The sequence below is a fragment of the Notolepis coatsorum genome, assembly GCF_963971535.1.
Source record: "Notolepis coatsorum genome assembly, chromosome: 1".
NCBI classification, from domain to species: Eukaryota; Metazoa; Chordata; class Actinopteri; order Aulopiformes; family Paralepididae; genus Notolepis; species Notolepis coatsorum.
The window spans coordinates 124,349,963-124,362,450 of record NC_140165.1 but is presented as its reverse complement, the minus strand read 5'-3'; the positions used below and the strand labels follow the sequence as shown (position 1 = coordinate 124,362,450).

General features: G+C 45.1%; 1 pseudogene across 1 annotated transcript in view; it reads left to right on the top strand.

Moving 5' to 3' along the window:
* Nucleotides 1–11,692, top strand: part of LOC311248973 (transcriptional repressor p66-beta-like) — a 74,209-nt pseudogene extending 62,517 nt beyond the window's left edge. Inside the window, exons 8-11 of the transcript XR_014621040.1 lie at nt 6,010–6,213; nt 6,636–6,767; nt 8,727–9,010; nt 11,115–11,692. The product of XR_014621040.1 is annotated as a transcriptional repressor p66-beta-like (transcript). The remainder of the gene's footprint in view (nt 1–6,009; nt 6,214–6,635; nt 6,768–8,726; nt 9,011–11,114) is intronic.
* Nucleotides 11,693–12,488: the final 796 nt, after the last annotated feature.

Below are 12,488 nucleotides of genomic sequence, written 5' to 3'. Positions count from 1 at the left end.
CCCTATATAACCACCACCCTATAACCACCACCCTATATAACCACCACCCTGTATAACCACCACCCTATATAACCACCACCCTATATAACCACCACCCTATATAACCACCACCCTATAACCACCACCCTATATAACACCACCCTATATAACCACCACCCTGTATAACCACCACCCTATATAACCACCACCCTATATAACCACCACCCTGTATAACCACCACCCTATATAACTACCACCCTATAACCACCACCCTATATAACCACCACCCTATATAACCACCACCCTATAACCACCACCCTATATAACCACCACCCTGTATAACCACCACCCTATATAACCACCACCCTATATAACCACCACCCTGTATAACACCACCCTATATAACCACCACCCTATATAACCACCACCCTATATAACCACCACCCTATATAACCACCACCCTGTATAACCACCACCCTATATAACCACCACCCTGTATAACCACCACCCTATATAACCACCACCCTGTATAACCACCACCCTGTATAACCACCACCCTATATAACCACCACCCTATATAACCACCACCCTGTATAACCACCACCCTATATAACCACCACCCTGTATAACCACCACCCTATATAACCACCACCCTATATAACCACCACCCTGTATAACCACCACCCTATATAACCACCACCCTGTATAACCACCACCCTGTATAACCACCACCCTGTATAACCACCACCCTGTATAACCACCACCCTATATAACCACCACCCTATATAACCACCACCCTGTATAACCACCACCCTATATAACCACCACCCTATATAACCACCACCCTGTATAACCACCACCCTATATAACCACCACCCTATATAACCACCACCCTATATAACCACCACCCTATATAACCACCACCCTATATAACCACCACCCTATATAACCACCACCCTATATAACACCACCCTATATAACCACCACCCTATATAACCACCACCCTGTATAACCACCACCCTATATAACACCACCCTATATAACCACCACCCTATATAACCACCACCCTATATAACCACCACCCTATATAACCACCACCCTATATAACACCACCCTGTATAACCACCACCCTGTATAACCACCACCCTATATAACCACCACCCTATATAACCACCACCAGTGATGCCACAGATTACTTGTAAAAGTAATCCGATTACTGATTACTCCTTTAAAAAGTAATCCAAGTTACTTTACTGATTACTTGATTATCAGAGTAACTTAGTTACTTTGAAAGTAACTAGGTTACGAAGTCGTCGTCGTTCCCCAACAGTTTTTTTTAAACGCTTTATTGAAAGTGCATAAATAGTTTTTAACTTGTTTCTCTGCACATAACGTAAATTGTTAAACTAGTGCTTCAGCTTCTGTACCATCAAGTATGGTAAAGCAACAGTCTATGATGCTCACAGCATTAGAGCAGCCAGCCAGTGGTTGTACAACACCAGTGTATATATTCACATCTAACAAATGCAGGCTGAACTATTCAATTATATCAACTGTAACTATTAAATTGTTTTTATAAATGTCTCTCTATAAACATACAATCAGTCTCTCTTTAACATGTAAATGAACTGTAAATCTGGCAAATAAGAGCTTTTGCTCTGCCACCATCAAATATACATTAATCAATAGGGAAAGAAACAATCTTTCTCTGGTCTGCATCCCCCTTAACAATTGTGTGTATTGAGCTGTACTGTATTGTACCCATTCTGCAATCTGTTAATAAAGTTTTCAATCAATCAATCAATCAATCAATCTCTCTTTTGCTGTTTGGCTGGCCTCCGAGTCCTCCTGTACCTATTCGAAGCGTCGCCTAGTGTTGTGATTCCAGATGCTTTCAATGCAATTGGATGTGCTGTTTTTAGCGGTAGACAGTATTTTGACTGAGGCTACGTTTAAACGAGCGTTTTGGAGTGGAAGTCTGAACAGAAACCGCAAAACGTCTTCTTGCGGTTTCACTTCGTTTAGACAAGCGTTTTACTTTTGGGGTGGAATTCTCAGACGAACATAACAACGGAGCCCTGCTGTCACACGATTGGCGCATATGTCACATGACGTGCTGTGAAGACCCGCCCTACTCTGCCTCTGATTCGCAGACTGTGGATGGGGAATGTGATTGGGCCAAAGCAGAGTCACTCACAGACAGAGAGTCCAGTCACGCCGCGGGGGGACACATTCTTGTGTAACCCTTTCACTGCCACACCACGTCACTCCATAATAATAATAAGAAAAACAGCTCAAAATGTATTTTTGACTGTCGAAAACGAAATAAAATACTGCATTCCGCCTGCATTATGAATTTATGATGAGATAGTAACGAAATAGTAATGCACAGCCACTTGGACAAGTAACTGCAATCAGATTACTGGCTTTTAAAGATTAACGCGTTAGATTACTATTTTCGGGGAAAAGTAATCAGATTACAATAACTCGTTACTTAGTAACGCGTTACCGGCATCACTGACCACCACCCTATATAACCACCACCCTGTATAACCACCACCCTATATAACCACCACCCTATATAACCACCACCCTATATAACCACCACCCTATATAACACCACCCTATATAACCACCACCCTGTATAACCACCACCCTATATAACCACCACCCTATATAACCACCACCCTATATAACCACCACCCTGTATAACCACCACCCTGTATAACCACCACCCTATATAACCACCACCCTATATAACCACCACCCTGTATAACCACCACCCTATATAACCACCACCCTATATAACCACCACCCTATATAACCACCACCCTGTATAACCACCACCCTATATAACCACCACCCTGTATAACCACCACCCTATATAACCACCACCCTATATAACCACCACCCTATATAACCACCACCCTATATAACCACCACCCTATATAACCACCACCCTATATAACCACCACCACCCTATATAACCACCACCCTATATAACCACCACCCTATATAACCACCACCCTATATAACCACCACCCTATATAACCACCACCCTATATAACCACCACCCTATAACCACCACCCTATATAACCACCACCCTATATAACCACCACCCTATATAACACCACCCTATATAACCACCACCCTATATAACCACCACCCTGTATAACCACCACCCTGTATAACACCACCCTATATAACCACCACCCTATATAACCACCACCCTATATAACCACCACCCTATATAACACCACCCTATATAACCACCACCCTATATAACCACCACCCTATATAACCACCACCCTGTATAACACCACCCTATATAACCACCACCCTATATAACCACCACCCTATATAACCACCACCCTATATAACCACCACCCTATATAACCACCACCCTGTATAACCACCACCCTATATAACCACCACCCTATATAACCACCACCCTATATAACACCACCCTATATAACCACCACCCTGTATAACCACCACCCTGTATAACCACCACCCTATATAACCACCACCCTATATAACCACCACCCTATATAACCACCACCCTATATAACCACCACCCTATATAACCACCACCCTATATAACCACCACCCTATATAAACACCACCCTATATAACCACCACCCTATATAACCACCACCCTATATAACCACCACCCTATATAACCACCACCCTATATAACACCACCCTATATAACCACCACCCTGTATAACCACCACCCTATATAACCACCACCCTATATAACCACCACCCTATATAACCACCACCCTGTATAACCACCACCCTATATAACCACCACCCTATATAACCACCACCCTATATAACCACCACCCTGTATAACCACCACCCTATATAACACCACCCTGTATAACCACCACCCTATATAACACCACCCTATATAACCACCACCCTATATAACCACCACCCTGTATAACCACCACCCTATATAACCACCACCCTATATAACCACCACCCTATATAACCACCACCCTGTATAACCACCACCCTATATAACCACCACCCTATATAACCACCACCCTATATAACCACCACCCTATATAACCACCACCCTATATAACCACCACCCTGTATAACCACCACCCTATATAACCACCACCCTGTATAACCACCACCCTATATAACACCACCCTATATAACCACCACCCTATATAACCACCACCCTATATAACCACCACCCTATATAACCACCACCCTGTATAACCACCACCCTGTATAACAACCACCCTATATAACCACCACCCTATATAACCACCACCCTATATAACACCACCCTATATAACCACCACCCTATATAAACACCACCCTATATAACCACCCTATATAACCACCACCCTGTATAACCACCACCCTATATAACCACCACCCTATATAACCACCACCCTATATAACACCACCCTGTATAACCACCACCCTATATAACCACCACCCTATATAACCACCACCCTATATAACACCACCCTATATAACACCACCCTATATAACCACCACCCTATATAACCACCACCCTATATAACCACCACCCTATATAACCACCACCCTATATAACCACCACCCTATATAACCACCACCCTGTATAACCACCACCCTATATAACCACCACCCTGTATAACCACCACCCTATATAACCACCACCCTATATAACCACCACCCTATATAACCACCACCCTATATAACCACCACCCTGTATAACCACCACCCTGTATAACCACCACCCTATATAACCACCACCCTATATAACCACCACCCTGTATAACCACCACCCTATATAACCACCACCCTATATAACCACCACCCTATATAACCACCACCCTATATAACCACCACCCTATATAACCACCACCCTATAACCACCACCCTATATAACCACCACCCTATATAACCACCACCCTATATAAACACCACCCTATATAACCACCCTATATAACCACCACCCTGTATAACCACCACCCTATATAACCACCACCCTATATAACACCACCCTGTATAACCACCACCCTATATAACCACCACCCTATATAACCACCACCCTATATAACACCACCCTATATAACCACCACCCTATATAACCACCACCCTATATAACCACCACCCTATATAACCACCACCCTATATAACCACCACCCTGTATAACCACCACCCTATATAACCACCACCCTATATAACCACCACCCTATATAACCACCACCCTATATAACCACCACCCTATATAACCACCACCCTATAACCACCACCCTATATAACCACCACCCTATATAACCACCACCCTGTATAACCACCACCCTATATAACCACCACCCTGTATAACCACCACCCTATATAACCACCACCCTATATAACCACCACCCTATATAACCACCACCCTATATAACCACCACCCTATAACCACCACCCTATATAACCACCACCCTATATAACCACCACCCTGTATAACCACCACCCTATATAACCACCACCCTATATAACCACCACCCTATATAACCACCACCCTATATAACCACCACCCTATATAACCACCACCCTATATAACCACCACCCTGTATAACACCACCCTATATAACCACCACCCTAAAACTGTTGACCAGACGATATCTTTCAAACATTATCTTGAGAAAATAGATGCATGAAATACCTGAGAGGTGACACACAGGACAAACTTACCATTACAATGTATGACCAGTAGGGGTCACCAGGGAATCACCAGAGGCCTCACGATACTTGTCGTGGAATTAACACAACATTATGCATACTTTTGACAATAAATAAAATCTGAATTTGTTCTTACTTGCTTGCCTGGGTAAATACATTTTATAGGGATGTAAAAAAATTTTTTTTTTTTTTTTTTGTAAACCGATACCGATATTTTCCGATATCACATTTTAATGCCAATATCGGCCGATAATATCGGTAGGCCGATAATATCGGACATCCCTACTAATGACCAATAACCTGCTTCTTCGGGAGGCTAACTGAGTGTCTCTCCGCCCGCGCAGCGAAGCTACACGGAGCGCTGTCCCGCATGGAGCCCTTCTACTGCGCCCAGTGCAGGACCGACTTCACGCCCCACTGGAAGCAGGAGAAGAGCGGACGCATCCTGTTGTGAGCAGTGCATGACCTCCAGCCAGAAGAGGGCGCTCAAGGCGGAGCACACCAACCGGCTGAAGAACGCCTTCGTCAAGGCACTGCAGCAGGAACAGGTCGGTCAGCCCCCCTGTCTCTCTCTCTCTCTCTCTCTCTCTCTCTCTCTCTTCTCTCTCTCTCTCTCTCTCTCTCTCTCTCTCTCTCTCTCTCTCTCTCTCTCTCTCTCTCTCTCTCTGTCTTCAGACTAGCTCACAGGGTGGAGCGGTAGAGCTCAGGGGTCTTGCATGAACTAACACTAAGCTACATACTCATACACACGTGTTAGACAACCAAGACAGGAAACCAAGACAGGAAACCAAGACAGGAAACCAAGACAGGAAACCAAGACAGGAAACCAAGACAGGAAAAGGCAACTGTTTCTTCATCAGCATGAATGTGACACACACACACACACACACACACACACACACACACACACACACACACACACACACACACACACCTTCTCACACCCCGGGCGGGGCGCTCTGTGTTCCAGGAGATCGAGCAGAGACTCCAGCAGCAAGCGGCTCTGTCCCCGACCACCACGGCCCCCACCATCCCCAGAGACCCCAGAGACCCCAGCGCCAGCAAGACGGAGAGCAGGATCCCACATCACGCCCTGCGCCAGGTACGTTCCCCCCCCCCCCCCCCCCCCCCCCCCCCCCCCCCCCCCTCTTCATGATGTTGACAACTTGATACATAATTGATGCGTTTTGATGAATGTTAAATTCAGCGAGCCTCAGGAGACCAAAGCGATGGAACAGAGGCTTTGAGGGCGCTCTATACCCGGACCATGACAGCACTCGTAGTACCCTCTTTTGTAAGCTTTCTAGTTTCTTGAGATGGCTGGGGTATGTGTTGCACCATATGACATTACAGTAATTTAGGGGTTCATACAAGGTTTTGTATAAAGTGAGAAGGGCAGGCAAGGGAAGAAAATGACGTATTTTGCAGAATAAGCCAACATATTTGGGACAGTTTAGTTTGTAGATATTTTATGTGGCATTTGAAGTTGAGTGACTCATCGATGACGACCCCCAGGAATTTTGTGGACACCACCGCTCCTTTCCATTTATTTTTATGCACATGTGATGTTTTTTTTTTTACAAGTTTGTTTTAGTCCGGGCGGCTAGGTGGCGCAGTGGGCAAGGCGCTCGCCACCAACGCAGGATATGCTGGGTTCGAGCCAGCTCTCGGCCTTGCTACCGGCTTGGCTGGTCGTTCATACTAATACAATTGGCCATATTAGGGGGTGGGAAGCTGGTGGGTGGGGATCGGACGTTGTGGACAGCGACTCCTACAGGTCTGTTGGTGCGCCTGCGCAGTAGAATCAGGAAGCGACGGGGGCGGCGTGCCCTCCAAACGCAGACCCCCGACACTGAGAGATTGCGCTGTGCAGGTGAAAAGATGCGACGGCTGCCTCCTCGAGTACCGGAGGGGACACGTGATGCAAGGCTTCGTCCACATTGCAGCCGGCCAGTGGGAGGCATGGCCTAACAGCGTTCGAGACAGGGGAGGGTAGAATTGGACAATACGAAAATTGGGGAAGGGAGAAACATTTTAAATGGGGAGAAAAAAGTAGATACACATTTTTTTTTGTTTTAGTCCAAAGAACGCTGCCCGCCTCCTCCACCAAGTGTGATGAGCCTTGTGGTGTTCAGGCTGTACACGGACCGAAACAAACAATTCCAATGTCCACACAAGCACAATTTCAATAAAGAAATTATATTTATTGATCAGCAGTACAAGTCCGATGGGCAATAGGACCCCCTCGAAAACGAGATAGCATATCTCAAGGGGCTTATCCTTCTAATACATTTTTCAAATTTCAAATAGAGTAATCGTATAACAGTCCAGGGTCAAAACACGCTCCAGGCTCTCGTGCAAAAAGGGAATGTTCAATACTCAGGCTTTGTCGTCCGGTCCAGGGTCAGTTCCACAAGGAGGTATCTCAGCCAGTCCAGGGTCCAGTACCACGGACACCTTCTCGCTCTAACCTCTCCTTTAAACTACCTCTCACCTCACAAACTCAGTATCTCACTCTCTCTCTACGAACTCTGCTCCTTCCTCACCTCCACTCAACTCTCCTCTGTCTCTCCTAGGGTTTTATGCTATGTGTGTCTTGTGTGTGTGGGATGTGGGTGATCACGTGGTGCACAGGTGTATTCCATCCACTCCATCTACTCCATTCTCTCCTCTGCTCGTGGCAGTAGTATCTCCCTTCCTCCACGTAACCACGTGACGGGGGATGATATCTGCCACAATATACTTTCAACACATTTTAGTTTTGGGCACAACTGCTGGTAGCTGGTTAGCTACTGCTGGCTATGCTGCAAAGATGCTTGATGCTTAGCCAACAGAATGTAATGTTTTTTACCACCGTATGTAATGGATTGTGGGTCGTTCCCAAAAGTTGTTCACATTTTAATCAAGACATATCGTCTTTTGTCTGCATATATACCAACCCCTGAGTGACTGGATATCTCTGCAGACGTAAGACGCATTATGTTGAGATATTCCAACTGTATCCTATGAAATGCAAAGCTTGTTTTCATGTCATTGGACTGTGTACGTCTTCCCTCTCCAGGCCCCTCAGCCTCAGGCCAACATGCAGCGCAGTCTGTCCAGCTCGGCGCGGGGCGTCCTGTCCAACTTTGCGCAGGCGTCCCAGCTCTCCGTGGCCAGCAGCCTGATGGGGATGGGCGGGGGCCAAGCGCTGCGGCAGCATGGGGGGAGGCCAGGCGTCCCAGCTCTCCGTGGCCAGCAGCCTGATGGGGATGGGCGGGGCCAAGCGCTGCGGCAGCATGGGAGGAGGCGGCGTCAGCGGCAGGATTCAGCACGACAGCCGGCGTCAGATCTACAACATCCCTGGTGAGTTGGCAGGAGGCCTCACCGCCAGGCTGCAGAGCAGGACGCTATGGGGACAGGAGAAAGAAAATGATACCAAAAGTTGACCTTTTTCCCCAATTTCAATAAAACATTATTTCCCCACTTAACCTGCAAGGGCCCACATGTGGGGGATGATTTTGAGGATGATTTGCCCACCGGCACTTTGGCGACCTCTAGTGGCTCGGGTGTGCATATTTTTTTAATATTTTTTTAATACAATATATATATTTTTGAGGATGATCTCGATCTCGAAAATTATTGGACAGGGTTGTAGCCAATGAGTGTGGCTTTCCAATGATACCCCACCTGGGGATGTACGAATCAGGGATCTAGGTGAAAAACTTACGAGCGAAAACAGGAAGAGAAAAACCGCAGAATGAATTGAAGTATATGAGAAAACTGAGCTTTTCTTTTGTACACAGTTTACCAAAATCCACTCCTAATCACTCATTTCTGAACGGATCTTTATGAAATTTTGACATGTACTACATAAGACATACGAATTTCTGGGGAAATACTACTTCTGGACTACTAACTACTACAGAAAAACTTGAGTAACAAGTTTTTCTACAACTCAAGTTCAGACCTATGTTACTCTATTTCATTAGCACTAAAAGTGATTCTTCTTTATTGCATCATAAACTTCAGAATGTTATCTTTCAAAAGAGACCCAGGCTTATGCATGTGCTATAAGTATAAAGTATAGTATTTTGGTTTGCAAAAAAGTAGGGCTGTCAGTTTTATCGCCTTAATTAGATTAATTAATTACACAGCAAATTATCGCGTTATGGAAATTAACTCAAAATGTATTAAAAGAAATTATAATAATAATAATTTTTATCTCATTCATTCCATAAGAACGTAGAATACACATTTACAGACTTCTTTTTAATATGGTCCATTTGCATGTTCTTGGTATCTGATTCTAGGGACATCTATGGATCTCAGGGAATGTATTCCCAGTGTCAGAAATACTGTGTCTGTTACCAGGCTTGAGTAAATTTTTATGAACCAAATGAGAATATCAATAAAAAAAAAAATCTTTGACTGTGAATAACACCATGCTAAAATTTACCAGACCTGAAAAATCTAAGCAAATGAATAAATGGAAGATGATTAAACAGAAGGTTTTGTAGATACAGTACTGAATTCTGCCATCCGGACACATGCAATTTGATATATGATTATAGAATATAGAATATCAGGCCTAAAATGGTTATGCGATTAAAATGCGATTAATTCGATTAATTAATTACAAATCCTGTAATTAATTAGATAAAAAAAAATTATCGCCTGACAGCACTACAGAAGGTTAAACCCTTTCACTACCACACTACAGACGGTTAACCGGTAGTGAAAGGGTTATAGACTGTTTCAAAAGTGACAACAATGGCATTAACCTCTTCCGCCCGTGCGGTCCGTCGGCGGACCGCAAATGACATCTGGTAATAAATCAATATTTTCAGACTGTTCTATAAAATTACAGATTTTTATTTCAAACGTATTCAAGTATAAACATTATAACCATGTCACAACAGCATTTAGAATGTATATTATCATCAATACGTTAGTTTAGAATAGGTTAAAGTGTTATATAGATAGATTTTCCTCTTCGAATGTCTGTATATTTCGCGAGAGGCGACCATTTTGTAAAACCTTGAATCATGGGAATTGTAGTTTTTTGCGGCCATTTTGTAATAGACATCGCCTGAAACCTATATTATTGCCAGGTCAAAGGTAAACACAACCATATGTTTCTTCACAAAGCCATCGGGGGGGGGGGGGGGGGGGGGGGGGGGGCGGTCGTTTTCCAACGTTGCGATCATTACAAAAGCATGTTTTATGATGGGGTTTGGTAAAATAGAATAATAATTAGAATAATAATAATGGAAAAAAGGAACCAGAAACGAGATATCTCGTTTTTGGCGCTCAAGCGTTGGCTCTCAGAAACGAGATATCTCGTGTTTGGCGCTCAATGAGTTAAAAAAAAGACCCACGTTTATTTCCTGCAATGTTAATGCAATAGTTCATGTCTTCTCTTTTCTCTCTCTCACTCTCACTCTCTCACTCTCTCTCTCTCTCTCAGGGTTGAATATAGCCTATTTGAACCCAGCAGCCGTCGCGTCCCACCACAAGAGCTCCAGCTTAGCAGACCGTCAGAGAGAGTATCTGTTGGACATGATCCCGCCTCGCTCCATATCTCAGTCCATCACAGACAAAAATGATCCCTACTCTCACCTGCCCCTGAACCCTGCCCCCCGACCCCCTCCCATGCCCTCACCCCACAAAAGGCCCCGTCCCATCGCATGCAGTGCCTGTCCGTGTGCCACCTAAAATAAACCGTGGGAAGTGACACAATCAAAACCAGACAACCAAACTGTCAGTGCGTCTCCCATTATCTTTTTGTGTTGTTGTCTTACTATAGCAAAAATTATTTCTTGAAAAAAAAAAAAAAAAAAAAATGTGTTTAACAATTATAACTGCGCTACTATCGCTGTTGTTAGCACTATTAGTACTATTACTGCTAGCTATTCTTTGTTTTATTTTTTTGCTGCAGTTACTATTACTCATATTATGTTTTTTTCTGGTCCTGTTTTTTCCATTTTTATTTCCTTTTTTCCCCTTTATTTATATTTATTTTCAGTGGGCAGCAGGGGGCACTATTGCAGGATCAATATAAAATACTTAATTTTTTCTCCCCTTTGGTTATTTGCTGCTCTGCCCCCCCCCCCCCCCCCCAACCCAAACTGTTCATTAGTCTACTTTTACTTTTTGTTATGTCAACCGCTCCCATTTTTTTTTGGAAAATGGATTTCTAACGACATTCTTCTGACATAAGCATATAGTCCGCAGGCCGAGCCAGTGGACGCAGGCCGAGCCAGTGGACGCAGGCCGAGCCAGTGGACGCAGGCCGGGCCAGTGGACGCAGGCCAGGCCAGTGGACGCAGGCCGAGCCAGTGGACGCAGGCCGAGCCAGTGGACGCAGGCCGAGCCAGTGGACGCAGGCCGAGCCAGTGGACGCAGGCCGAGCCAGTGGACGCACCATGGAGGAAGGAGGGAGATGACACCTTGGAGGAAGGAGGGAGATGACACCTTGGAGGAAGGAGGGAGATGACACCTTGGAGGAAGGAGGGAGATGACACCTTGGAGGAAGGAGGGAGATGACACCTTGGAGGAAGGAGGGTTGCTTCTTTCTCAGACGGTGCTAATGGCTTTCCACCACACCGTCTCCAAAAGAGAAGAAAGGGAGGAGTGGGTTGGGGGGGGGGGGGGGGGGGGGGGGGGGGAATCACCAAGCTTGAAGCACAGGAGAAGTCCAGTCTGTTGCCAGGCTGGTGTGTTGTGGTACTGGAGAGTTCTGTTTGTGTCTCTCAACCGGATCAAACTAGATCGCTCCTACTTCTATCGTCCCCGTCTTGCTACTTGGCGCCGACTCCAAAATCCCCCCCACCCCGGTGTC